The sequence below is a fragment of the Clinocottus analis genome, unplaced genomic scaffold, assembly GCF_023055335.1.
Source record: "Clinocottus analis isolate CAN_PGR_092001 unplaced genomic scaffold, fCliAna1.0.p SCAF_7, whole genome shotgun sequence".
Classification (NCBI taxonomy): Eukaryota; Metazoa; Chordata; class Actinopteri; order Perciformes; family Cottidae; genus Clinocottus; species Clinocottus analis.
Window position 1 is genome coordinate 4,251,187 of NW_027176229.1, and position 16,406 is coordinate 4,267,592.

Here is a 16,406-nt window from a genome sequence, read left to right on the forward strand (position 1 = left end):
CCACTTCTTCTTGCCCTTGACAAGGTTCCTGGTTCTGAACGCTCTATTCTCGACAGTGCTCCTCTTTTGCCTTTTGTGTTGAACAGGAAAACGTTGTTCGTGGGGCGAAACTTAAGCATCTCTCTGTGAAGCATCAGAGGCCAGCAGCTCCCAAATGAAGCCCTTGCTTTGCACACATTCATATACTCATGCTTAAACACATGTTGATTATGAAAGAACTAATGAGTAAATAAATGTACTCTTATTGCCTCGGGCTCACACTTCAGACTGAACCCGTGGACTCTTGTCCAGCTGTTTATCACTAAAACCTCCAGCAGATCAACAGCATGCAGGTTTCAAAACATAAAACAGACTTACAATAAAACAGATCAAATATCTAAATAATGAACATTCACAAAGCACATACCGTAAGTAGGAGGAGCCGTATCGGACATTATTCAAAATGACCTTGCACATGGATATGAAATGCTTCCAACCTTCATAACAAAACTACTTACATACACATGGAACGGTCTGACATACTGCCGTACACTGCCGTACACACACACACACACACACACACACACACACACATACATACATACATACATACATACATACATACATACATACATACATACATACATACATACATATCTGTGAGGGTTTGCTAGAGAGTTGTGGATGTAGCTCTCCAAAGCCTCTCTTTCTGGGTGAGAAAGGTTAAAAAGACGGCTAAGGTAAGGGGGCGCCTGGGAGCAGGTTGATGGCGTAGTCATAGGGTCTATGTGGGGGCAGTGTTTGGGCACGCTGCTTACTGAACACCTCCCCTAGGTTATGGTAAGTGGTTGATGGTGGGAGTGCCAGCAGATTCAGAGGGAACTGGGCCGACTGAAGACAGTGAGAGGTGCTCCAAAAGGTGCTCCAACTAGCTACAGACCCTACAACATCGATTTCACACTTAAAGACATCTCTGTAACCGTCCGGGCTTGTAGGAGTCTAACATAGGTGCCATAATACCCCACTACAAAGCTCATAGTAGCATATTACCCCACTAGAGAGCTTATAGTGCCATATTACCCCACTAGAAAGCTCATAGTACCATATTACCCCACTAGAGAGCTCATAGTACCATTTTACCCCACTAGAGAGCTCATAGTACCATTTTACCCACTAGAGAGCTCATAGTACCATAGTACCCCACTAGAGAGCTCATAGTACCATATTACCCCACTAGAGCGCTCATAGTACCATATTACCCCACTAGAGAGCTCATAGTACCATTTTACCCACTAGAGAGATTATAGTACCATATTACCCCACTAGAGAGCTCATAGTACCATATTACCCCACTAGAGAGCTCATAGCACCATAGTACCCCACTAGAGAGCTCATAGTACCATATTACCCAACTAGAGAGCTCATAGTACCATATTACCCCACTAGAGAGCTCATAGCACCATATTACCCCACTAGAGAGCTCATAGTACCATATTGCCCCACTAGAGAGCTCATAGCACCATAGTACCCCACTAGAGAGCTCATAGTACCATTTTACCCACTAGAGAGATTATAGTACCATATTACCCCACTAGAGAGCTCATAGTACCATATTACCCCACTAGAGAGCTCATAGCACCATATTACTCCACTAGAGAGCTCATAGCACCATATTACCCCACTAGAGAGCTCATAGTACCATAATACCCCAATAGAGAGCTCATAGCACCATACTACCCTACCCTACCCCCCATATACTCGTTCATTATGTATAGCTCAGTATCAAAAGTCCAATATCACATATTTGGCAAATGCTGGATCTGCAATCTATTCAGTTGAATTCGGTTTACATACTACATCCATGCCTGTTCAAATTATGACCAATTCATTGTTGCATTAAAAAGGTTGACAGATTTTTTTCCCAAGTTACTCGGACAGAGTTCATTATATTTATATGTAAATAACAATTTAGTAAATGCAAGTTAATAAAGCAATGTTTAGGTCACGCCTGATGTTGCCTTAAATATAAAACAATGATCCCATCTCTTCCACACAGTGAGGCATACAGTTTATGAATCATAGTCTGATCGCTGAAGCCTGGCTCTCGGTATCGGGACTAAAAACGCCGGATCGATGCATCAACATTTAGAGATCCCGTGAGTACTTCAGGAGGGCAGGGTCCTGACGGGGGTCTGAGTCTGAATGAAGTAGTTCATGGTATTAAGGAACAAGTCCCCCAGTGGGACAGCACGGCTCATCAACGAGATATTCATCATCTTTGAAACTCAAAAGCACAGAGAGAGAGAAGATGTATCAGCCTTTGATACTCTCCCAATAATTGTGAGAATCACTGATGGTTTTGGTCTTTTTGTGAGATTTGTTGTCAAAAAGTAAATTACAGAATATCACGTCATTTTTAAAAAATTATCAATTGAAATAAGAGCAGATTCATTGAGAGTTGCACATCAGGAGACATTTCACAGTGCAAATATGGCCATAAACCATGCCAAGCAATCTATCTAAACCCCTTCAAATAATCCTTGACCCACACTCCCCTCGGAGAATTTGGAGAGAGATCTTAAACATGTTTGAATGCGTTTCATAACAACGGAAAAGGGGGAAATTAAACGAAACCTTTTTGGTTTCGTCAAATCTCTTTTCCTCACCAGATAATTGCCGGTCTTATCAATATTTATGTGGACAACATGAATTTATTGCATTATGAGCATGGTGCCGAGAGATGCTATTATCTGGACAGCAGATGTTGAAGTGCAGCTTCATGCCAGAGTCACATTCATGCTCAAGGCCAGCGGCTGGTTGCTAATTAGCTGTCACAAGAGAGGCTTAAGGAAGACGGAAGAACGAGGAGAGAGTTCTGAATGCATATTTATGTTGACACAACACACGAGAACTGAATCTTAATCAATGGAGTCTCTTTCCTTGCCATCAGGGGGCAGTTTATTCATTTAAAGGGAACCTTATTAGTTGATGTTTTATCATGTAGATAATCCTTTTTTGTCTGAAATCCAGTACATCATATCATCTACATTATGACATGACACGCCCATCTTACCTGGTTCACGCCCATCTTACCTGGTTCACGCCCATCTTACCTGGTCCACGCCCATCTTCCCTGGTTCACGCCCATCTTACCTGGTTCACGCCCATCTTACCTGGTCCACGCCCATCTTACCTGGTCCACGCCCATCTAACCTGGTTCACGCCCATCTTCCCTGGTCCACACTCATCTTACCTGGTCCACACCCATATTGCCTGGTCCACACCCATCTTCCCTGGTTCACGCCCATCTTACCTGGTTCACACCCATCTTACCTGGTCCACACCCATCTTACCTGGTCCACGCCCATATCACCTGGTCCATGCCCATCTTACCTGGTCCACGCCCTTCTTACCTGGTTCACGCCCATTTTACCTGGTTCACACCCATCCTACCTGGTTCACGCCCATTCTCCCTGTTTCACGCCCATCTTACCTGGTCCACGCCCATATTACCTGGTCCACACCCATCTTCCCTGGTTCACGCCCATCTTACCTGGTCCACGTCCATCTTGCCTGGTCCACACCCATCTTACCTGGTCCACGCCCATATTGCCTGGTCCACACCCATATTACCTGATCCACACCCATCTTCCCTGGTTCAGGTCCATCTTACCTGGTTCACGGCCATCCTCCCTGTTTCACGCCCATCTCATCTGGTCCATGCCCATCTTACCTGGTCCACGCCCATCTTACCTGGTCCACGCCCTTCTTACCTGGTTCACGCCCATCTTTCCTGGTTCACGCTCCATCTTATCTGGTTCACGCCCATCTTACCTGGTCCACGCCCATATTGCCTGGTCCACACCCATCTTCCCTGGTTCACGCCCATCTTACCTGGTCCACACCCATCTTACCTGGTCCACGCCCATCTCACCTGGTCCATGCCCATCTAACCTGGTTCACGCCCTTCTTACCTGGTTCACGCCCATCTTACCTGGTCCACACCCATCTTACCGGGTTCACGCCAATCTCACTTGGTCCATGCCCATCTTACCTGGTCCACGCCCATCTCACCTGGTCCATGCCCATCTTACCTGGTCCACGCCATCTTCCCTGGTTCACGCCTATCTTACCTGGTCCATGCCCATCTTATCTGGTCCACACCCATCTTACCGGGTTCACGCCAATCTCACTTGGTCCATGCCCATCTTACCTGATCCACGCCCATCTCACCTGGTCCACGCCATCTTCCCTGGTTCACGCCCATCTTACCTGGTCCACACCCATCTTACCTGGTCCACGCCCATCTTACCTGGTCCACACCCATCTTAGCTGGTTCATGCACATTTTATCTGGTTCACGCCCATCTCACCTGGTCCATGCCCATCTCACCTGGTCCACGCCCATCTTACCTGGTCCACGCCCTCTTACCTGGTTCACACCCATCTTTCCTGGGTCACACTCCATCTTCCCTGGTTCACGCCCATCTTTCCTGGTCCACACCCATCTTACCGGGTTCACGCCCATCTTCCCTGGTTCACGCCCATCTCACCTGGTCCATGCCCATCTCACCTGGTCCACGCCCATCTTACCTGGTCCACGCCCATCTTACCTGGTTCACGCCTGTCTTACCTGGTTCACGCCTGTCTTCCCTGGTCCACGCCCATCTTACCTGGTTCACGCCCATCTTCCCAGGTTCACGCCCATATTACCTGGTTCACGCCCATCTTACTTGGTCCACGCCCATCTTCCCTGGTTCACGCCCATCTTACCTGGTCCACGCCCATCTTCCCTGGTCCACGCCCATCTTACCTGGTTCACGCCCATCTTACCTGGTCCACGCCCATCTTACCTGGTTCACGCCCATCTTACCTGGTTCACGCCCATCTTACCTGGTCCACGCCCATCTTACCTGGTTCATGCCCATCTTACCTGGTTCACGCCCATCTTATCTGGTTCACGCCTATCTTCCCTTGTCCACGCCCATCTTACCTGGTCCACGCCCTTCTTACCTGGTCCACGGCCATCTTACCTGGTTCATTCCCATCTTACCTGGTCCACGTCCTTCCTGCCTGGTTGTTGGTGATAATAAATACACATGAGTATTTATTTAAAATTGATTGAAGGCTTTGATGTTGATATTATCAACAGCTGCTGTCACTACGGCAACCACGGACACCTGAGGCTCACCAGTTAACACTCAATAATCTGAAGCACCTTTTTAACGAACTGACGACTACTGGACTGATAAAATATGGATCTCCATTTCACCTTTTAAAGTCAAACCCCTGAGTTTACGTCGTGGCGTAAATTGAACACAGATCATTCATGTTGTTTCATACCTGATCCACACCCATCTTCCCTGGTTCAGGTCCATCTTACCTGGTTCACGGCCATCCTCCCTGTTTCACGCCCATCTCATCTGGTCCATGCCCATCTTACCTGGTCCACGCCCATCTTACCTGGTCCACGCCCTTCTTACCTGGTTCACGCCCATCTTTCCTGGTTCACGCTCCATCTTATCTGGTTCACGCCCATCTTACCTGGTCCACGCCCATATTGCCTGGTCCACACCCATCTTCCCTGGTTCACACCCATCTTACCTGGTCCACACCCATCTTACCTGGTCCACGCCCATCTCACCTGGTCCATGCCCATCTAACCTGGTTCACGCCCTTCTTACCTGGTTCACGCCCATCTTACCTGGTCCACACCCATCTTACCGGGTTCACGCCAATCTCACTTGGTCCATGCCCATCTTACCTGGTCCACGCCCATCTCACCTGGTCCATGCCCATCTTACCTGGTCCACGCCATCTTCCCTGGTTCACGCCTATCTTACCTGGTCCATGCCCATCTTATCTGGTCCACACCCATCTTACCGGGTTCACGCCAATCTCACTTGGTCCATGCCCATCTTACCTGATCCACGCCCATCTCACCTGGTCCACGCCATCTTCCCTGGTTCACGCCCATCTTACCTGGTCCACACCCATCTTACCTGGTCCACGCCCATCTTACCTGGTCCACACCCATCTTAGCTGGTTCATGCACATTTTATCTGGTTCACGCCCATCTCACCTGGTCCATGCCCATCTCACCTGGTCCACGCCCATCTTACCTGGTCCACGCCCTCTTACCTGGTTCACACCCATCTTTCCTGGGTCACACTCCATCTTCCCTGGTTCACGCCCATCTTTCCTGGTCCACACCCATCTTACCGGGTTCACGCCCATCTTCCCTGGTTCATGCCCATCTCACCTGGTCCATGCCCATCTCACCTGGTCCACGCCCATCTTACCTGGTCCACGCCCTCTTACCTGGTTCACACCCATCTTTCCTGGGTCACACTCCATCTTCCCTGGTTCACGCCCATCTTTCCTGGTCCACACCCATCTTACCGGGTTCACGCCCATCTTCCCTGGTTCACGCCCATTTTACTTGGTTCACGCCCATCTTACCTGGTCCACGCCCATCTTCCCTTGTTCACGCCCATCTTACCTGGTTCACGCCCATCTTACTTGGTCCACGCCCATCTTACCTGGTTCACGCCTGTCTTCCCTGGTTCACGCCCATCTTACCTGGTCCACGCCCATCTTCCCTGGTTCACGCCCATCTTACCTGGTCCACACCCATCTTACCGGGTTCACGCCATTCTCACCTGGTCCACGCCCATCTTACCTGCTCCACGCCCATCTTACCTGGTTCAAGCCCATCTTCCCTGGTTCACGCCCATTTTACTTGGTTCACGCCCATCTTACCTGGTTCACGCCCTCTTACCTAGTCCACGCCCATCTTCCCTTGTTCACGCCCATCTCACCTGGTTCACGCCCATCTCACTTGGTCCACGCCCATCTTACCTGGTTCGCGCCTGTCTTCCCTGGTCCACGCCCATCTTACCTGGTCCACGCCCATCTTCCCTGGTTCACGCCCATCTTCCCTGGTTCACGCCCATCTTCCCTGGTTCACGCCCATCTTCCCTGGTTCACGCCCATATTACCTGGTTCACGCCCATATTACCTGGTTCACGCCCATCTTACTTGGTTCACGCCCATATTACCTGGTTCACGCCCATCTTCCCTGGTTCACGCCCATCTTACCTGGTTCACGCCCATCTTACCTGGTTCACGCCCATCTTACCTGGTCCACTCCCATCTTACCTGGTCTACGCCCATCTTACCTGGTTCACGCCCATCTTACCTGGTTCACGCCCATCTTACCTGGTCCACTCCCATCTTACCTGGTCTACGCCCATCTTACCTGGTTCACGCCCATCTTACCTGGTTCACGCCCATCTTACCTGGTTCACGCCTATCTTGCCTTGTTCACGCCCATCTTACCTAGTCCACGCCCGTCTTACCTGGTCCACGCCCTTCTTACCTGGTCCACGGCCATCTTACCTGGTTCAAGCCCATCTTCCCTGGTTCACGCCCATTTTACTTGGTTCACGCCCATCTTACCTGGTTCACGCCCTCTTACCTGGTCCATGCCCATCTTCCCTTGTTCATGCCCATCTCACCTGGTTCACGCCCATCTTACTTGGTCCACGCCCATCTTACCTGGTTCACGCCTGTCTTCCCTGGTCCACGCCCATCTTACCTGGTCCACGCCTATCTTCCCTTGTTCACGCCCATCTCACCTGGTTCACGCCCATCTTACTTGGTCCACGCCCATCTTACCTGGTTCACGCCTGTCTTACCTGGTTCACGCCTGTCTTCCCTGGTCCACGCCCATCTTACCTGGTTCACGCCCATCTTCCCAGGTTCACGCCCATATTACCTGGTTCACGCCCATCTTACTTGGTCCACGCCCATCTTCCCTGGTTCACGCCCATCTTACCTGGTCCACGCCCATCTTCCCTGGTCCACGCCCATCTTACCTGGTTCACGCCCATCTTACCTGGTCCACGCCCATCTTACCTGGTTCACGCCCATCTTACCTGGTTCACGCCCATCTTACCTGGTCCACGCCCATCTTACCTGGTTCATGCCCATCTTACCTGGTTCACGCCCATCTTATCTGGTTCACGCCTATCTTCCCTTGTCCACGCCCATCTTACCTGGTCCACGCCCTTCTTACCTGGTCCACGGCCATCTTACCTGGTTCATTCCCATCTTACCTGGTCCACGTCCTTCCTGCCTGGTTGTTGGTGATAATAAATACACATGAGTATTTATTTAAAATTGATTGAAGGCTTTGATGTTGATATTATCAACAGCTGCTGTCACTACGGCAACCACGGACACCTGAGGCTCACCAGTTAACACTCAATAATCTGAAGCACCTTTTTAACGAACTGACGACTACTGGACTGATAAAATATGGATCTCCATTTCACCTTTTAAAGTCAAACCCCTGAGTTTACGTCGTGGCGTAAATTGAACACAGATCATTCATGTTGTTTCATACCTGGACAAAATACTTCCGTCCACTTTATTGTTTACAAACTATAAAAGTTTGTAACTCTGAATAATGCTGCTCATCTTAGACCGCATAGCTCATATACAAAGCACATAATAATTATATAATAATAACATCACAACTGTAGTGGCTGTTTGAGATGAAGAAGAGAAAGTATGAATTAAGAGGAATAGTTTAAGTAAAGACAAGATGTATAGTATATCTGAGGTAAAAGTATTGCGGTTATTGTTCTGTACATTTTTAACTGAGTAGAATGATCTGCTCGCTAGGATAAATAAAGTGAAAAGTAGGTCTCTGGCTGGAACACATGGTTGGTAGAGTTATGCTGCCAAACAAAAAAACCACCAGCAGCTTTTGTTCACTTCATTGCTGCTTCACAAAGTTAAAGATCGGTGCAGAAATATCACATTTGCTCTGCCGCTGTATGTTTCTCACCCAGATTGAATGCATGCTCTGCTAGTTCACTATGTAGAAACTACAGAAATAAAAGGTCCAAAAGGAGATTCTCAGTGTTTGAAAGATTAAAAGCTCATCACTATTGTATTTAAACCGCTGCGAATTGCAAAGTGGTCCTTTTATCGTCGTGAAATAGTCATTCAATTAGAGTAGAAGGAGACATAAAGACACCGGGAGAGAGCATCACAGCAATGTGAGGGAACAAGGTTATCCCCCTCTGGAAGTGTGTCAGTTGGCGAGGGGAGAGGAAGGAGGGGAGAGGGGAGGGGGAGGAGGGGGTTGTTCTCCCTTTATCAGCGTCTAGGTCGCCGTAGATCAGGGTCAAGGGGAGCGAGATGAGAGGGAGGAGGGGAGGAGAGCGGAGGGAGGAGGACCACACCTGGAGAAGGCACGCTTCAGGAGAGCGCTGGAGCGCGCGCCCCAGCAGCACCAAGCCAAAGTGGAAGAGTTGAGGCAGCGCTGCTCAGCCAGTCCCAGCCTTGACTTGTCCGGGCTGACGTAAAGACCGGCGGCCATGACGCTGCTTCCTCCTGCAGAGCAATGTGGAGGAATCAGATCTTTCTCTTCCTGCCTTGACACATCTTAACATATGGTATGTAACCAGATTCCAACCAAGGAGGACAAAATGGAAGATTGCACATGTTTGATGTCCGTTGGATAGGACTGTAAATCATCTGCCCCTTCATCTCTGTAAAAACACTAATTAAAAATGTAATATAGTGAAACCATTTGTTTGGAATCTAGGAAAGTTAAATAATTATAATGCCAGGAGAACATCATTATCACTATTTTATTCTCCTATTTTTCCTGGCAGATTTAGCGACAGCCTGATGGACTGGATCCTTGTTTTGCAGCCACAGTGTAAACTCTTCTGCAGAGCACGTAGAGGAAACACACACACTTCTGTTATATTCATGACACACAATATTTAATCAAGTCCACTTTGTACACAGACGTTCAGGAATCCTTCCCAGATATCTCACCTACGTACGAGCTACGTCGTTCTTTCATATCGTTAGTACTCTGCCCCAAACTACCTTTCTGGATAGATATATTCCTTACGTCTCAAACATACTTCATAACCAAAACTAACCCTTAGGACAGTGATCGCCAAAGCTTCCCGTCAGGCTCTAATGAGTTCAGAAAAATTCATTTTGGTCTTTAGGATGTCTGTCTTGCTCTTTCGAAATTGTAAGCAAAACAATTCAGATGGAAATAATTTTGACTGAAGGTCCGTTCACAGCGGGAGAACCAGTTTTAGATGTGGGCTGATGAGAATGACATTAATTTAGTAAGAAAAGTGAAAATATGAAACGCTGATGGACTCCCTGCAGACTCTGGTTTGCAGAATGCACCGACATGGCCGTTCTATCTGAGAGACGTGACTGTAACGCGGTCCCAGTGATGAAGTCTGTCCAGTCTGAATGCACGGCTCTAAAGGAGCAGACGGGTCCTTTGTAGGAACTCAAGGTTAAGGTTCACTCGTTGTCATTGTACGACAGGATTGTGCAACAAAACACAGTTTGTAGAACAATTTATGAAAAATATATAAAGAGAAACACACAGAATCTGTTCTATATGTTTTGTTTCAGGAGTGTTCCCTGGTTGTATTTGTCCTTCAGTATACAATATATGGAGAAGTTGTTTTGACGGCTATGCTTGTTCAGACTCATACGTATGTGTTGACATGCCTCCTTATTGATGCTATAATGATACAAAATATTGAAAAGAAAATGTAATTTAATACACATATGTACTACATGTACTTGTAAATGCAGTTTATTGACATCTTCAGTGCAACAGGTAGTCCTTCAACATCACAGAACTTGATACGCGTCATGCACGGCACGCTGTGCTATTGTCATCATGCGGGACAGAATATTCCCCAAACAACTCGCAGGGATAAACCAGCTCTCTGGCTTTTGGACACAGATCTGATGTCAGAAGAGTGAGGACCGAGTGACGCAGAACTGAACCGAGGTCGTTCACTGGAAGAAGCAGCAATGTGTTGACACAGAGCTGAAAGAACACAGAACATTACCGTCGGCACGTGGCCACGGTTTGCTTCTTGGACAACTCAGTGATGTCGTGTCAGACCAGACCGTCACCGCCTCGTGAAGCCGGATAAATCACACCCAAGACTTCAAATGCTATTGTCATGTCATTTATAGAACGAAAATAAATCAAAGATTAGCTTCCGCGGAAGGAAATGGTGTTCAGTTTACCAAACTAAAGGTAGGAGAGCAAATGTGGTGGAGTTTCAGCCCCAACACAGAGCATGAGGCTCTGCTGAGCTCATGGAGGAGGACCTGAGCGAATCCATCAAACTTTACAAAGACAACTAAATGTGTCTTTTTGTTCCACACCCATCAGTAATCCAAAACGCATCAATTACGTGGAATGCAGATTGGGATTACTACATCAGATAACATTCAACTAGGGCGACTGTGGCTAAGTGGTTAGCACTCCCGTCTCTCAATCAGATGATCGGTGGTTTAAGGCCCGGCTCCGCTAGTCCATGTCGATGTGTCCTTGAGCAAGACACTCAATCCCTAATTGCTTCCCGTTGCTGTGTCGACGGTGTTCAAAGCAAAGATGTAAGCCGCTTTGGATAAAAGCGTCAGATAAATGAAATGTAACCAGCAAATTGCTGTTTTGTGCTAAATCCTTTATTCTTATATTCAATAATCAGGTTGGCAACAGCCGGCAGCGCAGTAGTCTGACCTTTGACCTCTTCTTTCACAGCACTGCTGGTTAATGCGGTGAACATTTGCCTCCTGCTGGCCAAAGTTCAGTGGTTTGGTGACTGTGTACATTAATATTCATATGCTGGTTACACATATGAACTCTGCACCAGGTTTGGTTGCAGTCGTTCGGTCCGGGGATCGTTCTGGAAACTTCTCTGTGGTGGATGATCAGCTGCTGAAGTCCACATGGATGTTGGATAGAAGTCTCAAATATGATTCCACTTTTCATTCATTTGTTTTTATATTTTACTGATTTTGTTAACCGAACAATTGTTTTCTAATTTTAGGTTCAGTTTTATTCATTTATTTATTTATTAATACGTTGATATATCCACCATTTAGTAAACCTTTCCTTCACTGTGGAATTTAAATGCTTCCAAATTACATCAAACTCACCACATATAAATAAAATAAAATACAGGACATGAGCTTAGTATCACAAACGTTTACGTCATAGTTTGTGATTTAGCAAATACAATAAAAGGGCTCTAAGCAGCTGGAGGGTACAGGAAACTCTGACGTAATGTGTTAACAAATAATTATTTATTCATATTGTGAACAACTTCTGTCAGTATTCTGTAGTATTTGCTAGCCGTTACGCACACACACACACACTCACACACGCACACACACACACACCATGAGGTCTGAAGGGTCTGCATTGTGTACTGAGGAGATTTCTGAAAGGAAATAATGTGAACGCGTTATGTGTGCTCGTGAAAATGGAACACAAAGGTGTAACAGAGACACAGAGAACACTCGTTCATTGTAATGCATGCTGGTATGTCTTGTCTTATCATATTCATGGATTTATTATTATTAATAACAATATATTATTATTATTGTAATTATACCTCTTGTATTAACTGGGAACAAACGTGTTTTGATCTTAAATGGACCCTTGAGGTGTTTTGTTGTGTAAACTGGATTATGGAAAGGACTTTGCGGAATAGGTTCTGACGTAGAGAACATTTAACTCACATGAATGATCTTTCATCATGATGATTTATACTGTCTTCATCTCCTGAAGGTCTCTCTCCACTTCCACATGAGGCGACTTGTTCTGTTGGGTTCACACGCTTCTTCTCATTACATTTATATTTTGCAAAGTTTGATGAAAATTTGCCGCACAATTGAATGGAAACGACAAATATGATCCCATTGAAATCTCCAGAGTATAAGAGGACCTTGAGTTGAGACTATGAGCCTCTCTGCTCAGCTATTAAAGTGATATTTGTATTGTCTTGTACAGCAACATCTCTTTTCCTGTGGTGTCTTTTTTTCTTCATTTATTCATCACGAAAGACATCAGGTCATGTAATCGCATCGCGTATCTATAGAGAAAAGTTCAATGGATGGTTTTCAGGCTGCCACTAAATCTTAAAGGCCTTTAAGGAGTCTAGTTATGTTGGGTTATAGGTCATATCTATGCGCCGCGGCCGACTCCTGCAGTGGTCACTGGGGTTGGACTCGGACGGCGTTTTTGAACAGACGCTGCCAGCCTAACTTCCTGATATGGAACGGCATGACACCAACAGTGGAAATCTGCCTTTGAACTTATTTGCATACTTACAAAAACAAGATCCAGGTTGTAAAAAAAAACATCATGGGGGAAAAAAAGGAGAAACCATGAATGAAACCCTTCAATGGATGGTTTTCAGGCTGCCAGTAAATCTTAAAGGCCTTTAAGGATTTGGGTTATGTTGGGTTATGGGTTGTAGCTATGGCTATTATTGTTATGGGTTATGATGAGAGCATGGCTGTAAACCTAATAACAAATAAGTCAGGTTGACTACCTTCCACTGGTTTAGAAACGTCTGCACAACTAGAACACACACGAGAACCTTATTGAAGACTCACAGAGCGGGGAAATGTGGGCCCATGAGCATGCTCATGAATAGCATTGTCGCCAGCTCATGTTCTGTAAGCACAATGAATGCTGATGAACGTGTCAATCCTGCTCCACCCGCCCCCAGCTCTCACGATCCAATGGGAGCCTGGTTGACTGACCATGTTTAACTGTCTTCAAGACAAACTGAACTACTGCAACGCGAGAACGACTGCGACGTCTAAACGATGAACTCAAGTATCTGAGTGGAAAAGAGGGGACTACTGAAGGGTTGAAGGACCTCAAAACCAGAGCGATTCCTTGTTGTTAGCCCGCACAACTTAGCACAGCTAACGTTGCTGCTGTGGCTCCGCAGCTGGTGTGTGTGGACCAGTGAAAGGCCTCCATGCTTTCATATTCTTGATCTTGTGAGCACACTAGCGTCGCTATGTGCGCGATGTGTACGGAAAGCTGCCCGGCGGCTCAGAGGAAAAGAGAGCGGCAGAAGTGCAGTCCTGGTCCAAGTGTGAAGTCTGAGGTCCGGCTCTGGCCTCATCACTGGGTGGGACATCGATGTGTTTTATCAAAGAGAAAGAGGATGTTTGGCTTTAGGTACAGATAACACAATCGCAGCGCTTCGCATTCGTGAAGGGCAGCGTCTGATGCCGTGTGCCAAGGTGAGCCCAGAAACACCAACACATCAGGCAAATAAACACTTCACACTGATACTCATTGCAGGTCCTGCCCTCTTGTATAACCATGTACAAAATGCATCCTCCAAACCCCCCCCCCCCTCCCACTCGCACGGCGAGCCCGTCAGAGTGTTGTTGTGCCCAGGGGGATCCGTAGCCTTGACTGGCTCGAATCTGATCCGAGGCTCGTTACGGGGGTGGAGGGTTAGGACAGCCTGTCAAGATCCCCTCTGTCAGCCTTGAGGAGATGAAGTGATGCCTCCTGGACCTTTGGCCTGCTGCGCACTCATGATGCAATCAGCAGCCCGCCGACAACCATCACTCACTGACACGGTCCTGCGTGCCAGTGAGGGAGGAGAGGGGCATCGTATTAAAAGAACTGTCCGACACTTTAGGAAATATTTATCTGGAGAATGATGTGATGATCAGTGTGTAGCGGCAGACATATTGCCCCTCCTTCAAAATGATGATAACATTGTTTTAATATCTGTTGATCTTACAGCGTTCAATAGAGCTGAACAGATACTTTTGATGGTTGTGAACTGACTTGTGTTTCAGTTTTGTCTGCGATCCTCCGCTCAGGTGTTATAAAGACATGAGTGCTGAGGTGTAAACGGCTCTCCAGACACAGCGGGTCAGGCCGGTCTCATCAGCATCTGTAGCTTTACAGACACAAAATGATCCGGCGTCATTTGGCCCACAAAATATTTCATTTTTTACACAGACTCATAAACAGGAAAAAGGCGGCACAAGGGGGCGGGGTCCAGCGGTGTCATGTGACTTCAGTAGTTTATTAACACAAACAAACTTTTTCCCAAAGGGATTTGTTGAACTTAACTGAGACTGTCTGCATAACGAGCGTAGCTGGCTTTCATTTTTAACAGCCGTACATGCTATGAATGTAAAAAGAACCTTTAATAATCATCTTTTTAACTTCATTTACTGCATTAAAAAGTCTGTTTTGTGAAGAATTATATAGCTCTAATATCCTGTAGCCTCATACTAATTCCTACTAAATTGAGTCCTAATACTTTCATCATTCAATATTTCTATTGCATATTTAATTAAATGATAGCTAACTTGGTTCAGATATTTTAAACAAAGTAAAACTGAAGACAATATGCAGAACAGTGAGTTAAAGGAACAGTTTGTCATTTTATTCATATTCACTCAGCGTCCTAGAGTTAGACGAGGAGGTCGCCGCCCCCTTAAGTCTTTTCACTGAATATAAAGCTACAGCCAGGACGCTTAGCTTAGCATAAAAGGTCTTCGAACATGTGCAAAACGTCCACCAGCAGAGAGGCTGCATGGTGCGAACCAAGATGAATAACGCTCCACCAGTCCTCACTGCCCTAAAGGAAGCAGCAGGTTAGTCCGCTCCGGCCATCAAGCCACCGGATCCTTCTTCAGTCTCATATCGAAGAAAGTTGCGTTGGTTGCGTAATATTCGCAGCAGAGTATTTCACATGTGCGTCGCTCCCCGGGTTGTAAAATCCTTGAAGCTCATCGATTGAGTGAAGACATTGGACGTGGTTAGAGTGTAGAAATGTCCCGCTGCGCTTGTACAGGACAGGCACTTACTTATCGGACACTGAAAGTCTATGAAAGTATCATCCATATTGTCCTCTAACTCAGCAACAACCCAAATAAAGGTCTTTACCAAACTCCTTCTCCAGTAGGGGTCAACGTGGCCATGCGTCACAGCGTCTGTTAGTGTCATCATTAGTCACTTTAAAATAAATAATATTATCTGAAAGCAAAGTGATATTAATTGAATCCCGTGGCTCTGATAGTCCTGGCCTTGACCCAGGGCCGAGTGGAAACCCGACGCCCCTCTTTACTTTGTCCACAGGTTTGTGTGTCCATGCGAGTGCGAATATCTTTCACCAGTGTAGGTCGTTTAGTTTTTGGATGACAGTGGAGCTCTATGGCACGGGGGAAGAAGACGTATCGGGCTTTGAATACGCGTTCATACATTCAGCGTCTGTCTGAAGGACTTGTTGGCAAGAGGAATGAACTATTGACAGTGATTTCCTATCAGGAACACGGCAGCATATTGAAAGAATATGCTCCAGATTTCTTTCGCGAGGTCCTCCGACGTGTAATATGTATTTGTGCAATGTGTACATTGTGTTGAACACAGCAACTTCTTATTCTTGTCGCCAAGTACTCATTTGAATCCTCTCGAGTGGACCTTTCTGCCGCGTGGCCGAGCGGCGGGTCAGGGACGATGGCGTCCACGGTGAGCTCAGCATCGTCACATCACTTTCTATGAACAGCGAC